Source organism: Lampris incognitus, chromosome 3 (genome assembly GCF_029633865.1).
Source record: "Lampris incognitus isolate fLamInc1 chromosome 3, fLamInc1.hap2, whole genome shotgun sequence".
Lineage (NCBI taxonomy): Eukaryota > Metazoa > Chordata > Actinopteri > Lampriformes > Lampridae > Lampris > Lampris incognitus.
Genome location: NC_079213.1, coordinates 18422911 through 18430364, shown reverse-complemented (window position 1 = coordinate 18430364; position 7454 = coordinate 18422911). Strand labels below are relative to the sequence as shown.

Here is a 7454-nt window from a genome sequence, read left to right as displayed (position 1 = left end):
CCTTCTTCTCCTCTTCAGCTGTGGTTTGGTGGGTCTGATTTGTAGCTCTACCTCCCCTCTTCCCCCGCTGGCACAAGCGGCATTAAAGCTGGGCCCCACTAGCCCCCTTCTGATACGGGGAGAGTTCATTAGAGATGTGCCTTTGATGGGCAGCCTTTTTTATCTGACTACCGGTTTTTCAAATACCTTGATGTAGGAGCTTAAGAATGCATTGTGCAGTAAGCCCTCCTTTTGATGCTACTTATTTAGATCTGCATAGTAAATCAAGAGGGAGTAAATAACCAGGCAGCAGATGGAAGCAAGGAGATAAGGCGCCGGGCGAACAATCGCATTTGTATTTTGTTATGATGTTGACAGCAGCTAAAATTCACTAATCTAGCACCACTGATCTGCATTTCAAAGAAATCTCATTTAGCAGCGGGGAGGATAAAGTTCCTCTCATTGTGTCTTTTTTATTGCATTCTTCGCTAATTTATCTGCCCACAGATTTAACGTGCAGGGCTCGGCGGTAGGAGCGGGTGTTCGCGCGTTGCAGAGGGGGTCTTAAATACTGTGAAAGCGGTTACGTCTAGACTGTGAGCTGAGGGTAATTACACGTCTGACCATGAATAGAATGAGTTTGAAGACTCATCTTTGTTCGGGCGGGCCTGAATTGCTCGACTAACACAGATAAGGGGCATTTGGTCCCCGCAGAAAATATTGCCAGTGACTTTCCATAACGCCCCCCCCCTCTTTTCCAACACCAAGGATGGTATTTACTTTAAAGATAGAATTATTGTGTACAGTAATCTGACTTGTTAGCATAATGTCCTCTTTCATCGCAGGACCCTCCTTTGCTGTGATGTGGAGGTATTTGTGGTCCGGGTCTTAAATAGTTTATCTTGACTTAATGCGCAAGCGCTTTATGTAAATATCAGCCTATAGCATTATTAGGCCTTCATGAATACTTGAATGCATTTCCCCGTATTTTTAAGTTGATAGAATTTACTGATGGTTTTGTATTTGGCATAAAGATATGTGTGGTATTTGTAAATCCCCACGAATTGGAGGTCATACAGACTAATAGCATTCCTAATGCTTTTCCAGTGAATAAAATATGACATCTGCACAGACCAGAGGTGTTGCGATATTGAAGCCAGCTCAGCAAATCATATTCAGTAAATGGGGCATTAACCTGAAATTATGTTTTTTTTTCATGTTTTTTAATCCAAGTTATCACCAAAAAGTAGTCGCCACTTATATTTTACTGCACCGTATTGTCGATAGGATCAGTTCCGGAATTCAAGTAGAACCTCTTTACATTTTTATACATTTTCCAACTTATTATATTAGGAACTCTGTGTCCACAGTGTACATATTACCATATTTTCTCTCTCGGAAATGTGCGATATGTGGAAACGCACAATACGCAAATGGACGCTGTCATCATTTTGTCTCAACCCTGCTTTGATCCTTTTACAACAAACCCGGTCAAACCGTTTCATGGCTCTGTTTTTCGTTGCAGATACTGCATGGAGTTGGTGTGCCCTCTACCTCTCCCCCCACCCCCACCCCCACCCCCCGTCTCTGAGCAAATGCTGCACAGCGGTCTGTGTGCAACACTCTCCGCAAACTCAAAACAGTGAAAAATAATGGCAGTTGGCAGGTTTTGTTTTTCAGCAGCACTCTCCGGTCTGAGGGGTTTTTGCACAGTTCAGAGAGCACATTCCACAGGACTCAGCAGCCGCTGGTTGCCTATAGGGGTCATTGGGATTCTGGGAAAATAAAAAGGGGAAACGACTCTTAGTGAGGATGAGACACACTATTCGCTCTTCTCTATTAGTGCCTCCAGTGGCAGAAGTTTGCCCCCTCAAAAGCTCCATCTCCACCTCTGAGGTTATAGGAGCAGTGAAAAAATGTCCGAGGCATTCTGCAGCCTGTTATTGTATTGGTAACTGGTTGCGCAATCAACGTAGAAGACAACGAAATTCATTGCGTTGAATTTCAAAAGACTGCAAAAAAATGTCTGCAGTTTGAATTCACGCAGCTGAATGAAAGCACATGACAAATAGGACGTGTCAGGTTAGCTATGATGTGACATTATCGCTGCTGAGAGAGAGAGACAGATATTTCTTTATAGTGCGAACATTTATCGTACGTTGCTTTAATGCCCTGGAACCTCCTACATACCCATAAATACACACACACACGCCTCACAAGAAAATCCAGGTGCTCTTTGTTGTTCCGAAACTTTATTGCTCTCAGCTAAAAGCCATACAGAAAACAGTTACGCAAGAGAGGATCTAGCCTACACACGCCTGCACAAGCACTGGATGTGACCGCGAAAAAGTAATAAAAGGTTACTCTATGATGAAATAGCTTTGGACTAATGGTATATTTAACTCTGTTCTCCAGACCCAGTGAGCTGACATCACGGGACTCCTTCCACTCCTGTGACGGCCGAGAGCAGCAAGTTTACCCCCCCTTCCCTCCCCAGGGTAAGTAGTCAAACATGGTCCTTTGTGTCCATCGGTCACGAGAACCCCCTCACCTTGACTGCTCACAGTTGAATGAGATAAACAGTAATTTTTTGTGAAGGGGCAAAAAAATAGACAGGGAAAAAAATCCATCTTAAAAAAGCAGAGCTGCCCCTTCATTCCTTGAAGTTCGCTTCGATAAGTAGTTCTGTGGTTTTGGTCAAGTGTGTAACTTGTCGCGGTATCACCTTGTTGTCAGCTCTGTTGTATTTGGGTGATTGCGGTGGCTAGTTGAGGTCGAGGTAGGGTCCCGTTCCCCCTTTAAATGTAACAAATCTTCATCTTGTCCACCTTGATAGAATTCCCCCTCCACTGGGCAACCTTTCAGTTGTGGCTGTTTGGTTTTCACACCCCAAGGATTTTCAATCTACTCTAGCTTAGAAGTTATGATATGCATTAGGGCCAACAAATGTGTGCGAGGGTGGATACTATTTTTTTTTCTCTCTCTTTTTTTTTGTTTCTTTTTTTTGCAGTTGTCTTGATCGAGATTCATAGTATGACAGAGGAAAGTAAAATGAACAGAGGTCATATTAGAACCGAGTCTGGTGCTGCAGAATGTGATATTTCGCCTTGCTAAACGTACGAAAGTGACAGAAATTCCATAATTTGTGCTTATTTCTCGACTGTTTTAGATGCAAATTTACATATGCCCGTTTCTATCCCTCCCTCCAGGATGAAATATGCCCACTCTGTGTCCATAGACCAAGGCAGAAAACACGCACTCTGAGGTCCAAATTGGTGAGTGAGAGCAGTTTATATTCTCTTCTGCATGCCTGGTGTTGTCTGTTCGTCCTGACTACCATGTCAGCTGTGATGAGCCGCATCAATCATCACTGTTGGTGGGGTTTGGCTTGAGGGGGACACAGCCCTGCAGGCTCCAAAATGGCAGGAAAGATGCATTGGGTGTTTAAAAAAAAAAAAAAAAGACACCTGTCATTAACAAACAGATCTTTAGTATCGGTATTGATTTTGAGCAATCCAAATGAAGCAAGTTTCTAAATGCTGGATTCTTAACAACAGATTTGAGACTTTTCCTTCGGGTTGTTGATGTTTTTCATCCAGGAAATCAACTCAGTGTGGTCTGGTTCTGTTCAGGGAAGCAAACGGTATATTGAGTGGTTCCACAGAGAAACATTTCCCTGCCTCAACATATGACACGCAATCATTATGAAATGCAATAATATCCCAAGTTTATGCAAAGTGCATTTGTTCATAATGACTACCATCAGGCACATACAGAGATGTGATTCTTGATACCCAAAGTCCATTGTTATTTTAGCTGAACATGAAATCATAATGAACATTGAGTTCAATAGCTAAGGAGAAGTGTATAAATATTTGATATCGTCCAATATTTCTAAACAGTTGGTTGATCTCGTATCTTGTCTTGTGCTGCAGTTTTTCTATCACCATGTCAGTGCCCAAATGAGAGTAAAGAATCACGGCTCAAGTAATGGCAAACACCCACTTACGTGACAAACATTACAACGGACACAACAGACTAAGAACACCCGGTTTAATACCCCTATGTGAACACGTACACATTGTCAGCCGGTATACTGGTGTAGTGATGGAGAGAAGAATCGTAATTGGCTTGCAAATGTAGGATGTAAGCATTGCGGTGGGCAGTCAGGTTGTGGTGAAATAATGGCTTTAGTGGAAATTTGAGTAAGATTAAAAAAAAAAATGTTTTGCTTTTGGCCGAGTGATTTAGGCTTATCCCACTTTATGAAACTTTACCTTTGCTTGAACATTAGTTGCAAAAGTCACCTTCACAGATATTTTCAATTTGTATAACTTCAAGAGTAAATCTTTCCCAGTATTCGGCTGCATAATAAGACAGCTAAGGAGTTTGTACCGATAGGTGTTTTCATGGTTGCCTGGCCGAGAATAGTTTGCCTTTAGTCATGAATCGGGTATTCATTTATATATTCTCTCCACACTTAAGCGAGAACATCTATTTATTTGAATACTCTGCTGCAGTTGAGTCTTTGAGGTCCAGATATAATTAAAGTGAATAGGCGGTAGTACAGATGCTGGGTGGCTCAGCTGTAGACCTAAGTCCACCTCCCCAAGAGTCCCATCTTCACAAGGCTGAGAAGAACTCGGATTCCTTTTTCCACCTAAAAGAGATTTGAATATTAGTTTTTAATTTGTCTAGTATCCAGTTAAATCTTCAAAGATGAACTCTTACTGCATATCTGCTTGCCTAAAGAAGCCCCTCTAATCACTGCAAAAAAGAAGGTATAATTGCCCCAATGGTGCGGTCAGCGCGGCCAATGTGCACACATCTAAAAAAAAATCTACAGCAATTAAGTAGATCCTCGGCTGCTTTTAAAGAAGCTGCGGCCCGAACGGAACTGCCCTCTGCTCACATTTCCAATTTGGAATTGATTTCTTGTCATAGATCAGAGACCTCTTGTCATTTCATTTCCAATCCTCAAATGGTATCTCTGAGCCCGCTAACTGTCTTTCCCGTGAGTGGGAAAGCGGGGAGAACCTCCACGGGTCTTTACCCCGGGCAGTCAGAGCAGCGGATGGGTTTGGGCAGGTGGGGGGGAAGGGGCAGAAATCAAAGGGACTTTGACTATTCCCCATTGGCAGCCTCCATTGTCTTGCTGATTTGAGATTGGAGGAGAGGGTTGGAGCAATAGGGAAGGGTTGGGTGAGGGTGGAGGGGTGTATGTGCGTGTGTGTGTGTGTGGGGGGGTTGGACGGAGATCAGGCAGAGTCCCTTGCTTTTCTAATCTTTATCCACCATTAACCCCAGTGCCCCAGTGTGTGGCTGAGATCAGGGCCATTGGTCAATCCCCCATTCACTGCCACCCAGAATATTTTAAAGTTAAGCCCCCCTCTCTTAAGGAAAAAAAGTCTTACTCATCAAAGGTTCACCCCCCCCCCACCCTTCCTCCCTTATGCGCTGGGTCCCGAGGATCTGCCCTGTGCCTCGTACACTGTTCTCTCTATGGTCCAGTGTTTTGTCTTTGCACTTACGGAAGACGGGAGGGAGAGAAGTTGGAAGTTTTGGAAGTTCACCAAGTTTCCATATTCCGATTTAATGAGGTTTGGTTTGAGGTCTGATAGTGTCGTGCTGCGAGCAAACCGGAGCAAAAGTCGTTTCGCTCTTTTCTGATCACCTCCTGGATTAAGAGCTGTCCCATTTTTTTTCTTTTTTTTTTTTAAACAGACTCTGGAATTGCACTTATATATATTATTTCCACACAGGAAATGTCTTTCACACCTGATGGGTATATTCTCAGCCATTCCCTCTTGCCCTTCAGCGCCGGTGAAAGCTCACCATATGAAACCCATCACCCCCGTGTTCCCATCGCCTCCAAAATATAACCATAACAAGGTTGAATTGTTTTAACGTGTCTTAACTTTATATCTGTTTGGTCCAGACCCCCTACTCCATCTGAACGCTACACACACACACACACACACACACACACTCCCTGCTGCCCCAGTCCACACTGTTTCTTAGTGAGTGTCAGTTATTTATTCTCCTCTTGTCTGATGTGAAAGAGTAATGAGGGCCCGGATAGAGAAACAGAGGAGGTGGAGATGCAAGGAAGACAAGGCAAGGAGAAGAAAAGAGATTGCTCACAGAGTGTTTGTCTATAGTGGACAGTTGCTATGAGAATGGAGTTACTGAGATTGTGTGTGTGTGTGTGTGTGTGGGGGGGTGGGGGGTGGGAGGGTAGTTATTGCCATCACTCTTGATGGAGAAGACAGAGGTTCAATGAGTCAATTGATCAATATAGCTGCCCATGCAAGCACTGTGAATCTCTTTTTCCTCTTTTCGTCTCTCTACTCCTCTCTTTACCCTCCTCTCTCTTTTACCCCCTGTTCATTTCCAAATTGTTATTCTTTCAAACTGTTTTGCAGAGGTGTTTATTAGGCTGTCTACCAGTTCCTTATGAGTGGGCCATCATTATACTTGACTTTGGAAGCAGTAATATGTAAGGTGACTTTGACAATAGATGATATCTTTGAGATGGAGTACTGCAAAAATGGAGGATTGAGCCCTTAAAGGATAATTGTGGGGTTTTTTTTTTTTATTACAATCTGGGTCTTATTTTCATAGTTATTTTTGCCATGGTGGATGTCATATCTGATATTTTACTCACCGGTGCTGTTGTGGAGGTTTTGGACATGGGACCACCGCTGGACTCAGCTTTACAATAGCGTCCTAAGGGGCAACTGGACACTAGTATCAAACATGTTTCCACAGGTCCAATTTAACCCAGTTATCTAAACCATGTATTTGGAATTGAAAATGAAAGTACAAATCAAAAGTAATTTCCTAAAATGTCCAATATTATCGGTGGTTGATTGCATTGCTGAGCGACTCCTTGGTTCAACTTACGGGGATGACCACGTCTGTACCTACCGTAGGCTGTTGTAAATATCGATAAAATACCCTGCCAGTGCACTTGAGAAGTCATAATGGGAAATCATGCACACAGTCTAATTTTGTTGTGGTTGTTGAAAGGACAGGTTTAAGGCTTGTGTTCACTTACCCTGTTTTAGACACCGTTGTAAAGCCATGTCTAGTGGTGGGCCTGAGTCCAGGGTCTCCACAATGAAGCTGTTGAGTTGAAAAAATATCATCACCGATTTGCGCGATGGCAAAAGCTACTAAAGTAAGACCAAAGGTTGTAAAAAAAGCAGAATTATCCTTTAATGTCCCCCGGGCCCTGCTGGAATAGTGCACTTGCAGGTACACCCTGCATTAGGTACACATTGGCCTCGGCCATGAAGTACTCTGGAAATGAGTGATTGAAAATGCAGCATGCACCAACTTAATTCCTATAAACGAGAAGGGGGATCTAGTGTTTCACATGTTATTCTTTGAGTTAATTGGAGAAAGCTTGGGTGCGGAAGCCGGACTCGATGGAATCTCTCCAAGAGCCTGAGATTATTGTGAAACCCAAA

General features: G+C 43.2%; 1 long non-coding RNA gene across 1 annotated transcript; it reads right to left on the bottom strand.

Moving 5' to 3' along the window:
* Positions 1 to 4515: 4515 nt before the first annotated feature.
* Positions 4516 to 7125, bottom strand: LOC130110857 (uncharacterized). The gene is made up of 3 exons (XR_008810079.1): positions 7040 to 7125; positions 6647 to 6708; positions 4516 to 4639 (listed from the first exon to the last, which is right to left on the bottom strand). It is a non-coding gene; the product is annotated as an uncharacterized LOC130110857 (long non-coding RNA).
* Between the last annotated feature and the right edge of the window lie 329 nt (positions 7126 to 7454).